We start from the raw sequence: 10,256 nt of genomic DNA, 5'->3' as shown, positions 1-10,256 counted from the left end.
AGGTCAGGAGTTCAAGACCATCCTGGGCAACATGGTGAAACCCCATCTCTACTAAAAATACAAAAATTAGCTGGGCATGGTGGTGCACACCTGTAGTCCCAGCTAGTTGGGAGTCTCAGGCAGGAGAATCGCTTGAACCCGGAAGGTGGAGGTTGCACTGAGCCAAGATTGCACCACTGCACGCCAGCCTGGCGACAGAGTGAGACTCCGTCTCAAAAAAAAAAAAAAAAAAAAAAAAACCAGAGGCTCATTTCTGCTCTCATAGAAGTGCAAGCTCATATGGTAGCTCTGCTGAGACTCCTTCCAGCTTGTGACTCTGTCCTCTCCACCACCACACAGTTCCTATCTTGTGGTCCAGGATGCTGCTCCGGCCTCCACCAATCCTGCCATGCCCTGGCCAAAAAAGAAGGGGGTCGGCTTGCTACTTCTCCATGACAACATGGCATGGAAAGTGCATTTCACCTCTGCTTGTATCCCATGGACCAGAATTCAGTCATGTGACCACACCTAGGTGAATGGAGGCTGGGAAGATTAGCTGGCTGGCCGTGTGACCAGACCATCATTCTACAATTGTATACAAATGAAGTAATACATAGTGGGGGACAACTAGCTATCTGCTGCAAGCCACACTGGAAGAGTGACTTGGAAATTGCCAGGCCGGAGGTGTGGGGAGGCATTTTCCACTGAGAGTGGAGACTAAGTCCAGCCCCCTCCCTGTCCTTGACCTCAAGGACAGGATTTCTGGCCCCAAGACTCAGAAATGACTGGGTCCCCCCACCCCAGTTACCTCTTCCTTCTCCACATGGGTTTCTTGTGGGGCCATATACCCAGGGCCATTGACAGATGGCAGCTCTTGACACATTGTCCTTAGCTGAGATAGAGCTGGACGCTCCAGTGCAGACAGCTTCGCTCACCTTCCCCTCCGTCTGAGTGCCCCTTTGGTTCTTCCCACGCTCAGACCCTTCACTGGCGGGCGTTCCACCTGAGCCTCAGGATCGGCAGGGTTTTTCGGTGGACAAAGGGGCTGGACTCGCTGGCAGGCACAAACAAAGGCACTGGGGTGTCCAGGAGAGAAGGTCAGCGCATAGAAGGCGTGGGGGCTGGCGTGGGGTAGGGGTAGAAGGAAGAGGCCTGTGGCCAAGGTGTGAGGAGCAGGTGGAGCCCTACGAGGAAGGCTGCAGACTTTATCCTGAAGGCAAAAGGGGAGCTTGGAGAGAGTTGTCAGCCAGGCAGAGAGGGCTGGGTGTGCTCTAGCAGTCCAGCAGGCTCAGGCCACCCATGGGCTGCCCGAAGGGAGGCGAGGCTTTGCAGACAGACTTTATGCCTCCCTCTGGATCCAGGCCCACACGAGCTCCCAGGCAAAGCATTTGAACAAATGACCACACGGAAGACGTGGTTCAAATCCACAGTCAACCAAGTAATGCTGCCACCCCCAGGCTGGTGTGGGACCACAGATGGGACTCAGGGGACTGCCTCAGGAGCTCTAACTAGAGTGTGGATTGTGATGTAAAGCCAGAGAGGGGAGGGCAAGAATTGGTTTGTTAGCACGCCCTGTGTACCAGGCTCCCACTGGGCCTCTTGGGCAGATGGTCTCTTGAACCTGCCCCCATAGCACCTCTGGAAAGCAGCTGCTCAGCCTCGTTTTGCACCCACAAAACGAAGGACCTCACCATTCTGACTGCACCAGGCAGGGCCACCATGCAGAGTCCAGGGCTTCAAAACTCTCAGCCAGCTGCTCACCCCTTGTTTCCTGAACCGGAGCTGCCTGTTTGCAGAGTGACTGACAGTAACACAGACACTGCCTGTCGGGGAAGGGGTTAGGGGATGTACTCATTTCCCAGGCTGCCATTAACAAAATCCCCAGACTGAGTGGCCTAACCAGGAGAAACTTAGAGTTCCTTGAGGTGCTGCAGGCCAGAAGTCCAAATCGAGGTGTGGGCTGAGTTGCTTCCCTCCGAGGCTGCGAAGAAGGATCTGTTCCGGGCCTCTGCCCCAGCTCCTGGCAGTTTGCTGGTGATCTCTGGTGTTCCTTGGCTTGTACGCACATCACTCTGGTCTGTGACTTCCTCTTGCTGCGGTCTTCCCCGCGTGTGTGTATGCGTCCAAATTTCCCCTTTTCATAAGGACACCAGCCATATTGGGTTGGAGCCTAACCTAATGACCTCATATTAACTAATTTCATTTACAATCAACCTATTTCCAAATAAGGTTCTATTCTGAGGTGCCTGGGGTTGGGACTCCAACATATCTTTTGTAGGAGGACACAATTCAACACACAACAGGGGGAGAGGCAGGAGGGCACCTGGTTCCGTTGCCTGCCAAGATAACTCCATTAGGAACATTCGTGTGTCCAGGCTGAACAAGCCAGACTCTGGGAGGGCCCCAGTGATGGGCGAGTGACAGCCAATACTGTCCTGCATCCTCCTGCTCTCAAGTGGGCAGATAAGGCAGAAATGGGAAGTAATGTCGGTTCATTCAGTGAGCACTGAGCACTCTTCCTGGCCTGGGTCAGGCCAGGCCCTGGGCCAGGATCGCCCCGTCTAATGGGAGACACAGACAGGGAAGGAAATCCTTGGGAAGGAGGCAGAGGAGAAAAGGAAGGGAGCGCTAGGAGGTCGCCGCAGCCATTACCACTGCGTTTATATGCCTGGAATCATGACCCAACGTGGAGAGGCTTTAACTCTGAATCCTGCAACGTTGTAAAAACTATTCCTGAAGGAAGGGCAGGCCTGAGAACTTTGGACGCAGACTTGCCTGAGAACTTTGGACGCAGACTTGCTTTCCGTGCGCCCTCTGCTGGTGACCAGCAGCACAACACAGTCCCTGCCGTTCTCCAGGCAGGAAGAGGAACCAGGTGGGGTTTTTTGTGTGTTTTTTTTGTCTTGTTTTTTGTTTTTTGTTTTTTGTTTTTTTGGAGACGGAATCTCGCTCTGTCGCCCAGGCTGGAGTGCAGTGGCCGGATCTCAGCTCACTGCAAGCTCCGCCTCCCAGGTTTATGCCATTCTCCTGCCTCAGCCTCCCGAGTAGCTGGGACTACAGTTGCCCGCCACCTCGCCCGGCTAGTTTTTTGTATTTTTTAGTAGAGACGGGGTTTCACCGTGTTAGCCAGGATGGTCTCGACCTCCTGACCTCGTGATCCGCCCGCCTCGGCCTCCCAAAGTGCTGGGATTACAGGCTTGAGCCACCGCGCCCGGCCAACCAGGTGGTTTTTAAACTGCGGAGGCCCAGGCCTTGTGCTGGGCAGGTTCTTGCAACAGCCCCGACACTACTGGATGTTGTGATTCCCGTCCACAGGATAAAAGACGTTCCGTGTGTTGCCCCTGAGTGGAAGACAGAGCCGAGGCCAGAAGTGGGGGGTTACTCTCCCCCGAAAGGCCCATTGTGATTTCATAAATCCAAAGGATTTTTGTCACATTTCCCCACTAACGTTTGTTTGTTTGAGATGGGGTCTCACTTTGTCACCCAAGCTGGAGTGGCACAAACTTGACTTACTGCATCCTCTGCCTCCCGGGTTCAAGCGAGTCTCCTGCCTCAGCCTCCGGAGTAGCTGGGATTACAGGAGTGCACCACCACGCCTGGCTAATTTTTGTATTTTTAGTAGACACAGTGTTTCTCCATGTTGGCCAGCTGGTCTCAGACTCCTGACCTCAAGTGATCCGCCCAGGTTGGTCTCCCAAAGTGCTAGGATTATGGGCCTGAGCCACTGCACCCAGGCCTCCCTGCTACATTTTATTTCAAGCATATAGAAAAACTGAAGGAATTGTACAGAATGTACACATACACCCACCACCCAGATTCTACAATTAATATTTTGCTATATTTGTCCCCTAGCTCTCCGCAGACTGGCTTTTAAAAATTCTAGTTATAGGCCAGGAGCGGTGGCTCAAGCCTGTAATCCCAGCACTTTGGGAGGCCGAGACGGGCGGATCACGAGGTCAGGAGGTCGAGGCCATCCTGGCTAACTCAGTGAAACCCCATCTCTACTAAAAAATACCAAAAAACTAGCCGGGCGAGATGGCGGGCGCCTGTAGTCCCAGCTACTCGAGAGGCTAAGGCAGGAGAATGGCGTAAACCCGGGAGGTGGAGCTTGCAGTGAGCTGAGATCCGGCCACTGCACTCCAGCCTGTGCAACAGAGCGAGATGCTGTCTCAAAAAAAAAAAAAAAAAAAAAAAAAAAAATTCTAGTTATATTTATGCTGCTTACGAAAGACACATCTAAAACAAAACAGCACAGAAAAATTAAAATAATAGCATTCAATAGCCATTTGGATTTGCCTAAATGACTTATGTCCACATTTATGTCTGGCACATGGGTGTCTACAGGAGCTGTATTCATAATTGCCAAAACCGGGAAGCAAGCAACGTGTTCTTCAATAAGTTAATGGATAAAAACACTGTGGTACCTCCGGACAATGGAGTCTGATTAAAATAAGATAGAATAATAAGAAAAGAGCTATCAAGCTACAAGAAAACATGGAAGAAACTTAAATGCATATTGCTTGGTGAAAGAAGCCTGTCTGCAAAGGCTACTGTGTGAGTCCAACCGTATGACTTTTTTTTTTTTTGAGACAGAGTCTCACTGTGTTGTCTAGCCTGGAGCACAGTGGCGCCATCTTGGCTCACTGAAACCTCCGCCTCCTGGGTTCAAGCAATTCTCCTGCCTCGGCCTCCCAAGTAGCTGGGACTACAGGCGTGCACCACCATGCTAGTCTAATTTTTGTATTTTTAGTAGAGATGGGGTTTCACTGTGTTGGCCAGGCTGGTCTTGAACTCCTGACCTCCGATGGTCCACCCACCTTGGCCTCCCAAAGTGTTGGGATTACAGGCATGAGCCACCGCACCCAGCCTGACTTTTCAAAAAAGGCAGAGCTATAGAAACAGTAAAAACATCAGTGGTTGCCAGGAGCTGGGGGAGGGAGGGATGAATAGGCAGAGAGAGCACAAGGATTTTTAGAGCGGTGAAGCTTTGCTGTGTGACGCTGTAACCGTGGGTACATGTCGTTATACATTTGTCAGAATCCACAGAATGTGCACAGGGTGACCCCTAATGTAGATTATAAACTCTGGGTGATGATGATGTGTCAGTGTTGGCTAATCAATTGTAACAAATGTACCACCCTAACATGAGACATTAATAATAGGGGAAAAAGGGGTCTGTGGGAAGGGAGCATATGAGAACCCTCTGTACTTGCTACTCAATTTTCTTGTAAACCTAACACTGTTCTAAAAGATAGCCTCTTCATTTTAAAATGAAGCCATAAGATAAACAGGAAGAAAAATAAAGTCATTTGCACATGGTTCTTTATTCTGTGTTCAAGTTCTTATGTTTAGAATAATGGGAAGGGAGCCGGGCATGGTGACTCATGCCTGTAATCCCAGTAAGGGAGGAGACCACCCCTCATATTGTCTTGTACCCAGTTTCTGCCTCCAAAGAAAGAAAAAGTAAAAACTAAGAGGCAGAAATGAAATTCACAAGCAGACAGTCCGTAGCCACACCCTGGGCCTGGTAGTTAAAGATCGACCCCTGACCTAATCGGTTCTGTTATCTATAGATTACAGACACTGTATAGAAATGCACTGTGAAAATCCCTATCCTGTTTTGTTCCGATCTAATTACCGGTGCATGCAGCCCCCAGTCACGTACCCCCTGCTTGCTCAATCACGACCCTCCCACACGCACCCCCTTAGAGTTGTGAGCCCTTAAAAGGGACAGGAATTGCTCACTCCACTCGGGGAGCTTGGCTTTTGAGACAGGAATCTTGCCAATGCCCCCGGCCGAATAAATCCCTTCCTTCTGTAACTCGGTGTCTAAGAAGTTTTGTCTATGGCTCATCCTGCTACACCAGAACTTTGGGAGGTCGAGGTGGGAAGATCACCTGAAGTTAGGAGTTTGAGACCAGCCTGGCCAACATGGTGAAACCCTGTCTCTACTAAAAATACAAACATTAGCCAGGCATGATGGTGGGCACCTATAATCCCAGCTACTCAGGAGGCTGAGGCAGGAGAATCTCTTGAGCCTGGGAGGTGGAGGTTGCAGTGAGCCAAGATCACACCACTGTACTCCAGCCTGGGCAACAGAGCAAGACTCTGTCTCCAAAAATAAAATAAAAATAAAAATAAGGCCAGGTGTGGTAGCTCACACCTGTAGTCCCAGCACTTTGGGAGACTGAGGTGGGTGGATCATGAGGACAAGAGTTCAGGACCAGCCTGGCCAACATAGTGAAACCCGGTCTCTACTAAAAATACAAAAAATTAGCCGGGAATGGTAGCAGGTACATGTAATCCCAGCTACTTGGGAGGCTGAGGCAGGAGAATCACTTGAACCCAGGAGGCGGAGGTTGCAGTGAGCGGAGATCACACTCCTGCACTTCAGCCTGGGCGACAGTGTGATACTCCATCTCAAAAAAATAATAATAAATAAAACAAATAGGCCGGGCGCGGTGGCTCAAGCCTGTAATCCCAGCACTTTGGGAGGCCGAGAGGGGCAGATCACGAGGTCAGGAGATCGAGACCATCCTGGTGAACACGGTGAAACCCCGTCTCTACTAAAAAAAATACAAAAAACTAGCCGGGCGAGGTGGCGGGCACCTGTAGTCCCAGCTACTCGGGAGGCTGAGGCAGGAGAATGGCGTAAACCCAGGAGGCGGAGCTTACAGTGAGCTGAGATCCGGCCACTGCACTCTAGCCTGGGCGACAGAGGGAGACTCCGTCTCAAAAAACAAAAAAACAAAAAAACAAATAAAAGTAAAGGATCAACCTTATGCTAAATAATGAAAAGATTGTTTCTTGCAGTGTCTGGGTGACTCCTGCCTCCCCAGTCTGCTCTAGTGAGTCACATCTCAAATGCCGTGTTCTTCAGCCTACAGAGCTACACAGTGTAGAACACATACAAAATAAATGTGCAGAACCACATATTCAGTGGCTTGAGGGTACAGCCCTCGAGCTGAATTTTCCTAGCTTCGTAGATACATTGCTTTAATCTCTGCCTCCATCCTCACATGGCCTTCAGCTCTGCGTGTCTGTTTCCCCTTCTTTTCTCTTGTAAGAGCTTGTCACTGGATTTAGGGCCCACCCTACTACAGGTTGATCTCATTTCCAGATCTCTCTGTTCCCTCGTATCCCTAAATCCTACCCTTACTGACTTCTGGTATTTACCTGCTGCACTGTAGACAAAGACGTCTCATTGAAATGACATCACTGGGTCCTTGTAATGACCCTGGGAGATAAAGAAGCCGTTACTCATGACCTTTTCTCTTTTTGAGACAGGGTCTCACTCTGTTACCCAGGCTGGAGTGCAGTGGTTGGTGCAATCTTGGCTCACTGCAGCCTCGACCTCCTGGGCTCAAGCGATCCTCCCACCCCAGCCTCTTGAGTAGCTGGGACTACAGGCATATGTCACCATGTCGAATAATTTTTGTATTTTTTGTAGAGATATCACCATCGCCATTCACCACCGTAATCATCATCGCCCCCACCACCATCACCATCACCATCATCACCATCACCATCACCAGCATCACCATCACCACTATCACCATCACCATCACCACCATCACCATCACCACCATCACCATCACCACCTTCACCATAATCATCACCATCATCACCATCACCACCATCACCACCATCACCATCATCACTATCACCATCACCATCACCACCATCACCATCTCCATCATCACCATCATCACCTTCACCACCTTCACCATCATCACCATCACCATCATCACCATCAGCATCACTGCCATCACTGCCATCACCACCATCACCATCATTGCCATCACCATCACCATCACCACCATCACCATCATCACCATCAGCATCAGCATCACCATCATCACCATCATCACCATCACCACCATCACCATCATCACTATCACCACCATCACCATCACCATCACCATCATCACTATCACCACCATCACCATCACCATCACCATCATCACTATCATCACCATCACCATCACCATCATTACCATCCCAGAGCTGCAGTGAAGGTTCGTGGGTTTCTAGCAGTCTTTTTTCTATCCACTCCCCATTCCCCTTTTCACTGAAGATGTAGCCACCTTCCAGGTTCCAGATTGATGCAGAGGTCTTAGTTTGGATGCTGTCTGTATTAGTCAGGGTTCTCTAGAGGGATAGAACTAATAGGATAGAGGTATGTAGGAAAGGGAGTTTATTCAAGAGAACCAACTCACACGATCACAAGATAAAGCCCCATGATAGGCCGTCTGCAAAGTTGAAGATCAAGGATTGTCATGATGGTTGCACAATTCCGTGAATATATGCAAAACTGGTGGCTTATACACTTTAAGAGGGTGAATATTATGGTCTGCGCATTATATTTCAGTTTTTAAAAAACCCATGAGATATCACTACACAGCCACTGAATTGACCGCATCAGATGAAGGTCCAGATGCAGTGACTACAACTTTGGTCCATTATTGGTAGGAGAGAGGTAGTTTCTACAAAGCTGACCACACATTTACCCTATGACCTGGCTATTGCAAGAGAAATGAAAACAGACATTTGGCCTGGCATGGTGGCTTACTCCTGTAATCCCAGAACTTTGGGAGGCCGAGGTGGCTGGATCACCTGAGGTCAGGAGTTTGAGACCAGCCTGGCTAACATGGCGAAACCCCGTCTCTACTAAAAATACAAAAATTAGCTGGGTGTGGACGCACGCACCTGTAGTCCTAGCTACTCAGGAGGCAGAGGCATGAGAATCACTTGAACCAGTGAGGCGGATGTTGCAGTGAGCTGAGATCATGCCACTTCATTCCAGTCTTGGGTACAGAGTGAGACTCTGTGTCAAAAAAAAAAAAAAAAAATCACAAAAAACCTTTACAGAAATGTTTATAGCATTTTATTCATGATAGCACCAAACTCAGATCAATCAAAATGTCTATCAACAGGTGATCAGATAAACAAAAGTTATATTCCCATCACCGCTTAAAAGAAACAAACTGCTGATATACCCATCAAAACAGCCGAATCAGAAATCATAATCAGGGCCAGGCAAGGTGGCTCACGCCTGTAATCCCAGCATTTTGGGAGGCCAAGGGGGTCACGAGGTCAGGAGATTGAGATCATCCTGGCTAGCATGGTGAAACCCCATCTCTACTAAAAATACAAAAAATTAGCCGGGTGTGGTGGTTGGCGCCTGTAGTTCCAGCTACTCAGGAGGCTGAGGCAGGAGAATCGCTTGAACCTGGGAGGCGGAGCTTGCAGTGAGCCAAGATCACGCCACTGCACTCCAGCCTGGGCAACAGAGCGAGACTCCATCTCAAAAAAATAAAATAAAATAAAATAAAAATAAAAACAAAAACATTAGCTGGGTGTGGTGGCATGGGGTGGGGTGGGGGCGTGCCTGTAATACCAGCTACTCGGGAGGCTGAGGCAGGAGAATTGCTTGAACCCGGGAGGCAGAGGTTGCAGTGAGCCAAGATCGTGCCACTGCACTCCAGCCTGGGTGACAAGAGCGAAATTCTGTCTCAAAAAAAAAAAAATCATAATCAGAAACACTGTAACAGATACAATGGTCCACAATTTACAATTCTATATATGGGAAGTTCCAGAATCGGGATAACTATTCTATAAGTGCCTGCCCGGGACACGGTGATGGCAGCTTGATGGCAAATAGACATGAGGCTACTTTTTGGAGTGATGGAAACAGACAGAAAAAGAAAAACCAACCACACTCCCACCCCTGACTCCGGACCGCAAAGGGAGGACCCCTAAGAAACCAGGTACCGTGTGTACGCGCAGTGAGCTGTTGCTGTCTACCGGAGAGCTGTCCACCAGCAGGTGGCACATCTATCTCGCCGGCTCCCAGCATAGCCCCTGGCCATCTTGTTTCCACCTGCACCGGGTCTCCCTCTGCAGAGGCGACAGCCGCTTTAGAATGTTGGTGTGATGAGGTGACAGGTCCCCACGCTCCTGGCTGGAGCAGTGTCCTGAGCCTGGTTACAGGAGGGATACTGGGGTGAAGGTTGGGGATGGAGCAGGGGCCTCTGGAGCACGTTTTCCAAAGAGGCATTTTTTCTTTTTCTTTTTCTTTTCTTTTTTTTTTTTTTTTTTTTTTGAGATGGAGTCTCGCTCTGTCACTCAGGCTGGAGTGCAGTGGTGCGATCTCGGCTCACTGCAACCTCCGCCTCCCGGGTTCAAGCGATTCTCCTGCCTAGCCTCCTGAGTAACTGGGATTACAGGCACGTACCACCACGCCCGGCTAATTTTTTGTATTTTCAGTAGAGACG

Source organism: Macaca fascicularis, chromosome 10 (assembly GCF_037993035.2).
Source record: "Macaca fascicularis isolate 582-1 chromosome 10, T2T-MFA8v1.1".
Classification (NCBI taxonomy): domain Eukaryota; kingdom Metazoa; phylum Chordata; class Mammalia; order Primates; family Cercopithecidae; genus Macaca; species Macaca fascicularis.
Note: the sequence above shows the minus strand (reverse complement) of the source record.